At 37.9% G+C, this 13830-nt stretch overlaps 1 protein-coding gene across 1 annotated transcript in view; it reads left to right on the plus strand.

Annotated features, from left to right (window-relative positions):
• The window catches only part of LOC110158737 (cGMP-specific 3',5'-cyclic phosphodiesterase-like), a 121449-nt gene that overhangs the window by 40732 nt on the left and 66887 nt on the right, over positions 1-13830 (plus strand).

The following is a 13830-nucleotide window of genomic DNA, read 5'->3' on the forward strand; positions in this document are numbered from 1 at the left end:
GTCTGCTGCAGATGTCTGTGTTTGGATTGTTCTGTAATTTGTGGAATCATGGAATTATTGTGAAATAATAGCAGGATATGTTCAGTAATTACTATTCTTATAATTTATTCTAGTAAATGCTTCAGAACTGTCAGTGATATAATAATAGAACTACATTGCCTCATACAGTTTTACTAAGAAAGCAAGAGGAATATTTATAATCTTTGACACTAGGACTTAATGTTGTAGTCAAGACGGCACTAATCAAGACCAAAACCTGTCCGAGAACACAGGGTCTCGAGACCAGGACAAGACCGAGACCTCTCAGGGTTGAGACTGAGACAAGACCAAGACTTTTAAAGACTGAGACCGAGACAAGACCAAGACTTTTAAAGAATGAGACTGAGACAAGACCAAGACTTTTAAAAGCCGAGACTGAGACAAGACCAAGATTTTTAAAGGCGAGAGTGAGACAAGACCAAGACTTTTAAAGACGAGTGAGACAAGACCAAGACTTTTAAAGACTGAGAGTGAGACAAAGACCGAAGACTTTTAAAGACTGAGACCGAGAGACAAGACCAAGACTTTTAAAGACTGAGACTGAGACAAGACCAAGACTTTTAAAGACTGAGACTGAGACAAGACCAAGACTTTTAAAGACTGAGACTGAGACAAGACCAAGACTTTTAAAGGACTGAGACAAGAGACAAGACCAAGACTTTTAAAGACTGAGACAGAGACAAGACCAAGACTTTTAAAGACTGAGACTGAGACAAGACCAAGACTTTTAAAGACTGAGACCGAGACAAGACCAAGACTTTTAAAAGGCGAGACTGAGACAAGACCAAGACTTTTAAAGACGAGTGAGACAAGACCAAGACTTTTAAAGAAAAGTGAGACAAGACCAAGACTTTTAAAGACTGAGACTGAGACAAGACCAAGACTTTTAAAGACTGAGACTGAGACAAGACCAAGACTTTTAAAGACTGAGACCGAGACAAGACCAAGACTTTTAAAAGCCGAGACTGAGACAAGACCAAGACTTTTTAAAGACTGAGAGTGAGACAAGACCAAGACTTTTAAAGACTGAGACTGAGACAAGACCAAGACTTTTAAAGGCGAGAGTGAGACAAGACCAAGACTTTTAAAGACTGAGACCGAGACAAGACCAAGACTTTTAAAGACCGAGACTGAGACAAGACCAAGACTTTTAAAGACTGAGACTGAGACAAGACCAAGACTTTTAAAGAAGTGTGAGACAAGACCAAGACTTTTAAAGACTGAGACTGAGACAAGACTTTTAAAGACTGAGACTGAGACAAGACCAAAGACTTTTAAAGACTGAGACTGAGAGACAAGACCAAGACTTTTAAAGACGAGTGAGACAAGACCAAGACTTTTAAAGACAAGTGAGACAAGACCAAGACTTTTAAAGACTGAGACAGAGACAAGACCAAGACTTTTAAAGACTGAGACTGAGACAAGACCAAGACTTTTAAAGACTGAGACCGAAGACAAGACCAAGACTTTTAAAGACTGAGACCGAGACAAGACCAAGACTTTTAAAGACTGAGACCGAGACAAGACCAAGACTTTTTAAAGAGAGACTGAGACAAGACCAAGACTTTTAAAGACTGAGACCGAGACAAGACCAAGACTTTTAAAGACTGAGACTGAGACAAGACCAAGACTTTTAAAGACTGAGACTGAGACAAGACCAAGACTTTTAAAGACTGAGACCAAGACAAGACCAAGACTTTTAAAGACTGAGACTGAGACAAGACCAAGACTTTTAAAGACTGAGACCGAGACAAGACCAAGACTTTTAAAGACTGAGACTGAGACAAGACCAAGACTTTTAAAGACTGAGACTGAGACAAGACCAAGACTTTTAAAGACTGAGACTGAGACAAGACCAAGACTTTTAAAGACTGAGACCAAGACAAGACCAAGACTTTTAAAGACTGAGACCAAGACAAGACCAAGACTTTTAAAGACTGAGACTGAGACAAGACCAAGACTTTTAAAGACTGAGACTGAGACAAGACCAAGACTTTTAAAGACCAAGACCGAGACAAGACCAAGACTTTTAAAGACTGAGACCGAGACAAGACCAAGACTTTTAAAGACTGAGACCGAGACAAGACCAAGACTTTTAAAGACTGAGACCGAGACAAGACCAAGACTTTTAAAGACTGAGACGAGACAAGACCAAGACTTTTAAAGACTGAGACCGAGACAAGACCAAGACTTTTAAAGACTGAGAGTGAGACAAGACCAAGACTTTTAAAGACTGAGACTGAGACAAGACCAAGACTTTTAAAGACTGAGACTGAGACAAGACCAAGACTTTTAAAGAGACTGAGACCAAGACCAAGACTTTTAAAGACTGAGACCGAGACAAGACCAAGACTTTTAAAGACTGAGACTGAGACAAGACCAAGACTTTTAAAGACTGAGACTGAGACAAGACCAAGACTTTTAAAGACTGAGACTGAGACAAGACCAAGACTTTTAAAGACTGAGACCGAGACAAGACCAAGACTTTTAAAGACCAAGACTGAGACAAGACCAAGACTTTTAAAGGTGAGACTGAGACAAGACCAAGACCACGGCCCCTTGAGACCAAAACAAGACCATCTTTGTCATTTTCTACATTTATTTGTATTTTACATTTATTTTGGCACATATATACCAATGTTTTTATAAATCTATCTCCATTTGAGCTTGTTAATGTTAATTTAGGCTTAAATAAGTCAAGAAAACTGCTAAGCAAACCCCTTCTTTTAGCCAACTTCCTCTGAAAACCGAATAAAGTGGGTAGCATTTTTAAACCTGCCTTTTCAAGTTCCTAATTGGATTTACATTAGTGTCAGACCTCGAGTACGAGACAAGACTGAGTCCAAACCCCTTCAAGATCAAGACAAGACCGAGTTCAAATGTGTTCAAGTCCGAGACGAGACCAAGACTGCAAAAAAATTGTAGTAAAAATATGGTAGTACTAGTAGTGTCGTAGTACTTGAGACTGGTCTTGATCTCTAGACCGGTCTCGAGTACTACAGTATATGTAGTGTGCTCTTTAGTTTTCAGCTTTCAGATTAGGCTTGAGAATTAAAACTAAACATAAATTAAGCTTCACAAACATTAGATAATATTGATTGGAACATGTTAATATCTCGGGAGCTACCAGAAGCTCTCAATCCTCTTCCATGTAGCTCGCCAAGAGATTTCTGAATCATATTTGGTTTAATTAAACGCCTATTACCATTGTAAGTGTATCATTCTGATCTTTGTGCGTTAGGGATGTAACAATAACCCAAATATTGTGATATCATATCGTCAAAAGTCTCACAATAATACCATGGGTCATGAAAATATATCAAATTACAAGCCTCTTTGCTTAAATTAATAGTTATGGTGCAGCGATACAGCTAAAAAGACAGAGAGAACTACATATACCATGATGCTTTGCTCCGTTTTAGCGCAGATTACTAATACATGCACTTTAAAACTTAATTCTTTAGATTATGGCAGAACCGAAGGCTTGTCAAGGCATTTTAAAAAGGAAAAAGTATTCACAATTTTACAAAATATTGCAATAAATGAAAGTATCGTACAGAGAAATGTGGATATCGTTATGTCCCCAGCACTAATAAATGGATAATAGTTGTGTAAATGTTTTATAGACGTCAAACTGCGTCACATCTAAGGCTTTTATATTTTCTCGATTTCTTGGAAACGCTAAAATGAGTCGCTCTCTGGCATCTTCGTTTTATAAGAGCAGCTCACCAGACGAAAAAGGTCGGAGATGTAGAGACACAGAAATATAGCGTCTCTAGATCAGTGGCTCTCAGACTTTTCAAACAAAGTACCACCGAAGAAAATATTTGGCTTTCTGAGTACCACCAGATCCAAACCAAGTCTATAATAGGACTATTGTTGTTAAAGCAGATGTAAAATAGGATTGCGCCACTTCTTCTAAGCAAGAAATTACACAATCGAGGGCACAAACTTGGATACAATGGAAAACGCCAAAACTTTTATAGACCAGAAACAGTAAAAGAAACATATGAGTTCATCAAATGTTTCAACAATAATACTGGAGATGTTTTTAAGCAAAGAGCAAGACACGCTTTGAAATTCATGTTATTGTAGCATTTGAGTAATACATCATTTTCTGGCATAACGTTGACAGAATGCAAAAACTTGACATTTCCTAAAGCCATTTTTCAAAGCATAATATCTTAAAGGGCCCATTTTACGCTATTTTCTGATCTGTTATGATGTTGTTTCCTCACCAAAAACATAATGGAGTTGTGTTTTCATTTCATTCACACATGTTTAACACACAAACCTGCATATTTGTTATAGCTTCTCTTAAACAAAACACACTGTTCCACCTTGTGATGTGTGCTCCACTGTGTTTCTAAACTCCATACACTTTTGCTTGGATAATTTCATAGATAATTTCAAGCCTGGAATTGCCAGTCTCTACAAAAAAAAATTTAAAATATAACTTGAAAATGACCAGAAGAGAGCATTTTGAGTATTTTGATGTAGATAAACTAAGGGTCTGTTTACACAAGAACGCTTGTGGGTAAAAACTACAAAATATTTTATCGGGAGTGTCTTTCGTTTAGATGCTGATTAAGTTTTTGGGGCTTAAAAATGCAAAAATCTGAAACCACCTTCCAGAGTGGAAAAGTTGAATACGCTCCGCCGTAGTGTTTCCGTCTACACTGCCCAAGACGCAAAACTCTGGTCAGATCTGCTCAGGTCACGTACGCGTTTACGTCACATACATCACCACCTAGCGTCACCACCGAGCCGCCTGGCATGCATACCCAATGGAATTCCACACACTTTTGCGTCACCGTATGCACGCAGATTTCCTCCCGAAAACGCTTGTGTAAATGTGGAATAAAAAGTGAAAACGCGACGCCATTTTTGCGTCTTCTGTTCAGCTCGTCATTATATAAACGTAGCCCAATAATGCAGGATTACTCACGTGTGAATGAAACCAAAACACAACTCCAGGTCTGTTTTTGATGAGGTAACAACCCTTCTCTCTCACATATATATTTTTTTTAAGTTTACAAAATTTGCCTTGAACTTTCACAAGTAAATCACTTCTAATTTTATAAAGTTTCATCAAAAACTGTTCAACTATCATGCTATCAAATTTTATTGTCGACAGTGGGGGTGTGCAAAAATATCGATATATTGTTTCGTTTAATGTGATGGTACAGTATCGATATCGTGGGCTGCTTTATCGATACATCGCCAAGAGTATTTTTTTGGTATATTTTACTGAATTATTTTGTTACAGTGCTACAGTTTTGTTGCTTGTTTAGAGGAAGGAAACTTTTATGCGACACATTTGACATTTTCACTGTTTTGATGATTAAAATATTTGTGTTTTATATGAACTTTGCACAAGACTTTTAGTATCACAGTCATGATTTAGCCTTTATTTTTTATTGAACTGTACAGAATCGATTTGAAATATATCGTATTGAATCTAAAGCGCACTGTATCGAGATATGTATCGTATCGTGGCCTAAGTATCAAGGTTTGTATCGTATCGGCAACTTCTTAATGATACCCAGCCCTAGTTGACAGCGTGTGAGAAAGACTGGGATTTTATGTTTACTGACAATTATTGACCCTGTGACCAAACAATTGTGAAATCATTAATATTTTTTCATCCACATTGTCTAATATAGATCATCATTCATCTAATATGTGACCAGTTTTATTAAATTTAAATGTCTGAATACTAAGCTCAAGTAAATGTGACTTTGTGATTTTGAGCTTTGGAGATGTAGATAAACTAATAATAATGCAGGATTACTCATGTGTGAATGAAACAAAACACAACTCCAGATCTGTTTTTGATGAGGTTACGACATTATAACTTGTGAGTCAGTTTTGCGCAACACAAAACCTTTCACACAACTCAAATCCCAAAATATCACCGAGCATATATACGACGAGCGCATGTGGACAGGCTCCCGTTCACATCCTCTCGGGGCGTTCTAACATTTGTCTTGGCTTGTCCACCTCTGGGCCGTCGAGTGGATGAAAAACACTCCAGGCCCTCAGGCAGCGGAAGCAGCGACCTGTCATAACACTGGCGCTCTCAACAAGCCCGCTGTATTAATTAGCCCGTTCCTTATGCTGCTATTTAGCCACAGAAAGCGGACGCAAACTCTACATTTTCTCGAATAATAGCGTTGGATTGGACATGAAAGAGAAGCTAAGTGGTCTCGATCGCATTGCAGTTATTTAGAAACTCGCCGACAGAGTTCTGAACGAGGCATGGGCTAATTTGTGCAATAGCATGCCCCCCTTAAGGCTTGTTATGTCACCACGGAAACGAAGGTAGTCCGCATCAAAGCGCATCGCGTAATAAGAATAATAGGAGGGAAAGAATTACACTTGGCAAAACAGAAAATATTAAAGGTGCGCTATAACTTTTCTGCTGGGGGGTCCTTCGCTTGCTTATCTTGTTTGAGTGTTTTTGCTCTGTCTGGAATGTTACACAATAAGGCATTAAATCTGTCTATCTTGAATTCCAGTGGAGCTTACATGCAACATGACTAGGGCTGGGTATCATTAAGAAGTTGCCGATACGATACCTCGGTACATACGGCACGATATGGTACATATCTTGATTTTGATATGATATATTTCAAATCAATTTGATAAGGTTTAATAAAAACTAGAAAAGCACTCAGAGAGCGCAGACCTCCGCCAAGGACTACCCCCATTTTTTTATATAAATTGCGATAAAATCAGTCTTCTGGATCAGATCCGGATCAGCCTTTGGAATATGAAAGAGTCCATCCCTGAGTGAAATTTCATGGGGTTTGGTCAATAATTAACCGAGATATTGAGAAACAAAATGTTTGGCCCCATTTACCACAATGTTAACTAAAATTTCAAAGTGATCCAGAATCCAGGATTTCTTCCGGATCACCCCCAAAATGAAATCAGTTCTTCCTTTTCACATTTCCAACAAATCCTGAAAATTTCATCAAATTTGGTCCATAACCTTTTGAGTTATGTTGCTAACAGACAAACAAACAAACAAACAAACAAACAGACAAACGCCGGCAAAAACATAACCTCCTTGGCGGAGGTAATAATGGTTAAATCATGGCTGTGATACTAAAAGTCTTCGTTAAACCGCTTCTTGTGCAAAGTTAATATGAAACACAAGCATTTTAATCATCAAAACTGTGAAAATGTCAAATGTGTCACAGAAAAGAGTTTCCTTCCTCTGAACAAACAACAAAACTGTAGCTTTGTAACAAAATAATTTAGTAAAATATATCAAAAATACTTGATATGCAATATATCGATACAATAACCCACAATATCGATACTGTATTATTACATTAAACGATATTTCAATATTTTTGCACACCTTTAAATATAACCTCTGTTTGTCACTATGAAAATAGATATGTTTAATTATGCCATACTGTGGAACATCCCAGGCAAAGCAACAACATGCTCTTGGTAGAAGACGAGCAGTTTGTGAAGCATCTGCAGTATTACTCTATTTTGTGAACTAATTTATTTATAATGTTGTTTCCTCATCAAAAACAGACCTGGAGTTGTTTTCTGTTTCATTCACACATGTTTAACTCACAAATCCTGCATATTTAGATTGATATTAGTTTATCCTCATGTCTATTGAACAAAAGGTAAAAGGTGACGAAACGTAGATGGTAGCTGTTAAAATGAAAACTACCACTTCATTTAGTCACTTGTTTTTTTGTTTGTTTGGTTTCTTTTGTATAGACCTATGTGACCCTTTTTTTGGCACAAAACTTGTTTTATATTAATCCACTTATTTTGTTTCTTAGTTTAGGTTATTTTGTGTATATATTTCAGACCACTTTTGTTATTCTACCTTTTACAGTCCTGTTTATTAAATTATATCCATCTTGGTTTTTGTTGCCTCCCTGACCCTCGCCTCGCTGGGTCAGAACAATCACAAGGTGGAACAGAACATTTTAAGCTTTGAAGATGCACAGACTAATAATAAATAAAAGGTTACTCAAACATGTGTGGATGAAACAAAACAACTCCAAGTTTATATTAAAAAATAGGTTGAATGAAGTTGCTGAATTAGTAATTTATTTAACTAAGCTGTAATCAAGATTAGTTAAGATCGGTTTTCACCATATAAGTATAAATACACTTGAGGTTAGTGGTATATCTTGTGTAGGGATGTGCAAAATATTGAAATATTGATATATCGTATCATTTAATTTGATGATACAGAATTAAATATCGTGGGCTGCTGTATCAATATATCGGCAAGAGTATTTTTTTGGTATTTTTTGGTATATTTGTGTTGACATTTTCAAAGTTTTGAGTAAAATGGGTTTGTTTCATATTCACTTTGCACAGACTTTATGGTTTAATAAAGACTTTTAGTATCAGAGCCATGATTTTGCCTTTGTTTTTCACCGTATTGAATCGATTTGAAATATATCGTATAGAAGCGTTTCGAAGCAAAAGTGCACTGTACAGTCGTCCCTCACTAAATCGCGGTTCACCTTTTGTGACCTCGCTGTTTTGCAGATTTTTTTTGCGGAATTTTGCATGCTTTTTTTACAGCGTATGAATGTGTATTGTGTTCTTCCCCCAGCGTCCTGATTGGCTGAGGGATTGTAGATCATTGTCAATCAATCTCCTCCGTGCCGTGTATCCTGTACAGTACAGAATGCGTTCAGCCAAATTTACATAAATGTTCAATCTCTAGCAGTGTAATTCTGAAGTGCTGTACGTTTGCAAGTTTTCTCCCCGACAAAACCCACAATGTCGACGAAACGTTCTGCGCTGACAAAGGCTCCTGAGGTCGCACCCAAACGGCAGAAGAAGATGCAAACAATCGCACAAAAAGTTGAACTTTTGGACACGCTGAAGGAAGGTAGAAGTTACACGTCTGTAGGCGCCATTACGGAATAAATTAATCTTCGGTTCGTTACATAAAGAAGGAGGAAAATAACATAAAGACGACAGCAGCAATAAGTTTTAAGAAGGATGCAAAAAGGGTTGTCTGAGAAAAGTGTATAAAGTGTGTGGTGAGGGGTTTTACATCCTTTAAACATACATAACAATAAAGCTGACTACTATTGCGGGTTATTTTTAGAACATAACCCCCGCGATAAACGAGGGACCACTGTATCAAAAAACATATCGTATCGTGGCCTATGTGTCGCATTATGTATTGTATTGGCAACTTCTTATTGATATCCAGCCCTAATCTTGTGTGTTTGAAATAATGTGAATCGTATCTTTTTTTTTTACAACAAAACCTTCCCCTTAAAAGGATCTTCGCAATAGTACCACAGCAATTTCTCACTGCACGCAAGGCCTTGTGTCTACAACGGTCTATTGTAAATATTAGCATCTTGAGGTATCCGCTTTGGCCAATATTGTCATGTTTATATCAAACTATCTGCGATTTTATCCAAACGCTCTGTATTCAGTTACACAACACGGGATCTCAGCTCGACCTGGCCTTTTACTAAAACAAGATTACCTCAACAGATTGATTCCTGTATTTTCCACATGGTCCAGCCGGTACAGCAGCTTCCAATTGATGAGTATGTCGAGCCAGTCAGACGGAATTAGTATTAAAATGGTCTGTGGATGTTTGTCTTTTATAGTTCACATTACGGACAGGAGATGGTTTAGCTGGAGGCATGCTCGCAGCAGCTGGGGAAGCAGATGACGTGAATGTAGCCATCTGTGTTCAACTCAAGGCATGGAGTGAATTAGCCCAGATTGTATATGATATGTTGTAATGCAAGCGCGGACTAAGGTAGGTATTGTTTTACGCAGTGGCAGAGTGGTTAGCCTCGCTGTGTCAAAGCCAAAGGAACGTTAATAATTGTTTTTACTTTTTGGACTTTTTTGAAATTATAATGAGGTATTATTTCTGCATTACCATATTTTTCTATAAAGCGCACTGGATTATAACGCGCAGTATCAATGTTGGGTTCTCTTGTTTATTTTCATACATAAGGTGCACTGGATTATAAAGTGCATTAAGCGAAACAAAACAGACAGATAAGTCAAACTTTATTCAACTCATTCACAAAAACTCTCAACATTGTTCAGTTGTAACACATAAAATACAAAACAATACACTCACTTTTTTCAGTTCATTCCTCTTCCACAAATCTATCAAATTCGTGAACATTCGTGAAAGCTCGGACGACACTTGAGAACTGATCCCTTAGTCCAGGCGTCCATGATCCATTGGCAGATCGTGGCGTAATTCGCCCGGCGTTGCCTCTCTGTCTTGGTGAATGTGATTACTCCACGAGGCTCCTGACTATGGTAACGGTAATGTTTCGATAGTCCATCAAGTCGTGCGGGTTCATAGATTACCAAAGTTGTACTAAAACATTTTGACAGATTTTTGAGCGCCGTGTACCACATAAAATCGGTCCGAGGTCAGTAAGCACAACCAGAATTAATACATAAGGCACACCGGATTATAAGGTGCACTGTCGATTTTGGAGAAAATTTAAGGATTTTAAGTGCACCTTATAGTCCGAAAATCATATTATTTAATAGGGATGTAAAGATGTCCAAGTCTAACGATACGATATCGTCACCGTACGATATTTATTGCGACATTGTGAGAAAGCTCACGATATGATGGGAAGGCTCATGATTAGGGATGTAACAATATTTAAAACTCTTATGATATTTATGCAGTATTTTCATGATATACATCTCATGGTGTGATATTTTGTGGAGGCTAACCTCTTAAAATGCCTTGACAAGACTTAATCCCAAGAACTAAGACTTAAAACTGCTTAGAACTGTTATTCCTTCATGTAGTCTTCACTGAAATGGAGCAAAGGATCATGGTCTATGTAGTTCCCTCTGTCTTTTTTGCTATTGCTGCACCATAACTCTTAATTTAAGCAAAGAGACTTGTAATTCGATATATTGTGATGGTCCACGATATTATTGAGAGAACTTTTGACGATACGATATCACGATATTTTGGTTATTGTTACATCCCTAGTATTCAGATTGTAATATTTCATGGTATATTCACTGAAAACAACGTATAAACATGTTTAACTAGAAAAGCACTCAGAGAGCGCAGACCTCCGCCAAGGACTACCCCCATTTTTATATAAATTGCGATAAAATCAGTCTTCTGGATCAGATCCGGATCAGCCTTTGGAATATGAAAGAGGATCCCATTGTCCATCCCTGAGTCAAATTTCATGGGGTTTGGTCAATAATTAATCGAGATATTGAGAAACAAAATTTTTGGCCCCATTTACCACAATGTTAACTAAAATTCCAAAGTGATCCAGAATCCAGGATTTCTTCCGGATCACCCCCAAAATGAAATCAGTTCTTCCTTTTCACATTTCCAACAAATCCTGAAAATTTCATCAAAATCGGTCCATAACTTTTTGAGTTATGTTGCTAACAGACAAACAAACAAACAAACAAACAAACAAACAAACAGACAGACAGACAGACAGACAAACAAACAGACAAACGCCGGCAAAAACATAACCTCCTTGGCGGAGGTAATAAGTTTATTTTGTTTTCTGAAACTCTGAGTGCCACTCTCTTTGCTCTTCGCACTAAGTCACGCCCCCTTCAGAGCTCTATCACAACACAATGTACGCACATCTCGCTAATGTAACATCGCATCAGCTTTGTCAAGTTGTAGTGTTGTGTTTTTTATCCTGCTTTTGTCCATTTATGAAGCATGTGTGGGCTGAGCTTTGGATCGGATCTGTGCAGCTAAATGTAACACAGGTTCGAATGAGGAAAGATCACTAGGTTACTCAAACTTGCATGGATGATGTATAAAACCACTTCAGGGATGTTTTTGAGGGAACAACGTAATAACATGGTAGAAAGCTACAAAAAGTGCATAATACCCCGTCTTTAAAAACCCATTTATAAATATCCTGGACCCTCTCGTTTTATTACGCTCTTACAAAGTCCATGTTTTCTTATTCTTGAAGGGCTCCGCGTTCACCTAACTGTCCGTCCCCTATGGCCACTTGTTGGAAGACAAACAGGAAGTAATTGAACTAATGGCTCCAAATTACTATTTATTTTTTAGGATGGGCCAGTACAATTTTGCACAATTTTAGAGCAATCACATATAGCCTTGTCACGTGTCAGACATATTTCACTGTGGAAAGTCTTAATCGTAGAGGACCATACTTAAAGCTGCTTTACGGTCTTAAAAACACGCATTTGAAACAGTTTGCAGCTGAATGATTTGAGACTTTATTTTCTGACAAATATCGCGATTGTGGTTAGATTTGCGACATATGTTTTAATTCTAAGATTCATTAAACACAACCATGAGAATTTAGCCTGATTCATCAGCTGGTTTTACTTTGTTTCACTTCGTACAAAGCGTCTGACCTCGCTGCATTAGAATTTGTTCGCTCGATGGTAGGCGCGTACTTTTTATCATTTAACCAATTGCTGCTATTTGGTCGTGACGTATGTAATGCGCCGCTAATGGGGTTAACTGGTATATTAAGCTTTTCCCAAATCTCGTAGGAAGAGTAATAACTTCTTTTCCCTTGATAAAATTCACCAAACATTCTCTTTGTTCCAGCTTTAAATCCTCAATCTCGGGAATCGTTGATAACACAGAATATATGGCTCTTCGCTGATTGGCTGGTGCCCGAACTTGCACTTCCAGGGTTTTTTTGCGAACCGTCTAGTTGCACAGGTGTCAAACATACGGCCCGGGGGCCAGATCCGGCCCTCCAAGACCTTTATTCTGGCCCTCGGCTGATTTTTTACTAAAATATTTTAATTATATTTTCTATTAAAATATTGGTCATTTTGTGTGGTGTTTATCACAGCAGCGTCTCCAGCGTCTCTGTACGTGGCCCCTCCCACCACAGCAGCACAAATGAAGACTTGTCTCTTTCCAAACGCTCTTAAAGGACGATCGTTTTGACTGTTGACCGTGACACCCTCATCAGACAAATGTCCAAAATGAGAAAAGTGGACTTATTCCTATTTGCATACAAGTTAATGTTAAAACATTGTGTTGAAATTGCATTTTTCTTAAAGTTTCAGGTTGTTCATAATATTATAATATTTTGTAAAAGAAAGAGTCCATCAATTAAAAAAGATTTCTGTAATAGATTTGCATTTCTCTGCACAAATATTTGAACTTATCGTTATTTTTGGAGTTTATATGCCATGAGCTTTCTGATCCGGCCCCTTTGGGATCAAAGTAGGTTGGATACGAACCCCGAACCAAAATGAGTTTGACACCCCTGGTCTAGTGTATTCCGATTCCTGACCTATTTGCTGAAGAGAAATGAAATTGAGCGGAGGCAGCCTGGCTAATGAGAATTGACATAAAGCCTGAAATATGAACTGACAAACTAACACGAGAATCACTTTTCAGAACATGTTTGATCGAAATTACATGCAAAATAAGACAGAATATTTTGTTGTTTGTGTAGGAAGCCTTGTGTTTATTGTGTCGATCCAAATTGCAATTTTCATTAAAACTGCACTTCCTAGTTCGTACAAGATAATTGCTCTTTAATTACATGCACACAGTGGACTCACTTTGACCCCTGGAGCTGCTTTTACAATACATCTGCACTGGTCCAGAACCAATTTGATTTAATTACATGGAAAAATCTAGTTTAAATTTCAATTCTAAACGTTATCTAGTATTCGCTCTGGTGTGTTGTATAAAACATAAGCACCGAGCTGCGTTGTGTGTCCCTCCCATGACCTGCGCGTGGCCAGACCAGCTGTCTCCATGACTTTTATCCGTCTCTTCGCTCT

The sequence above is a fragment of the Boleophthalmus pectinirostris genome, unplaced genomic scaffold (genome assembly GCF_026225935.1).
Source record: "Boleophthalmus pectinirostris isolate CB_2022bp ecotype Guang Dong unplaced genomic scaffold, ASM2622593v1 HiC_scaffold_20, whole genome shotgun sequence".
NCBI classification, from domain to species: domain Eukaryota; kingdom Metazoa; phylum Chordata; class Actinopteri; order Gobiiformes; family Gobiidae; genus Boleophthalmus; species Boleophthalmus pectinirostris.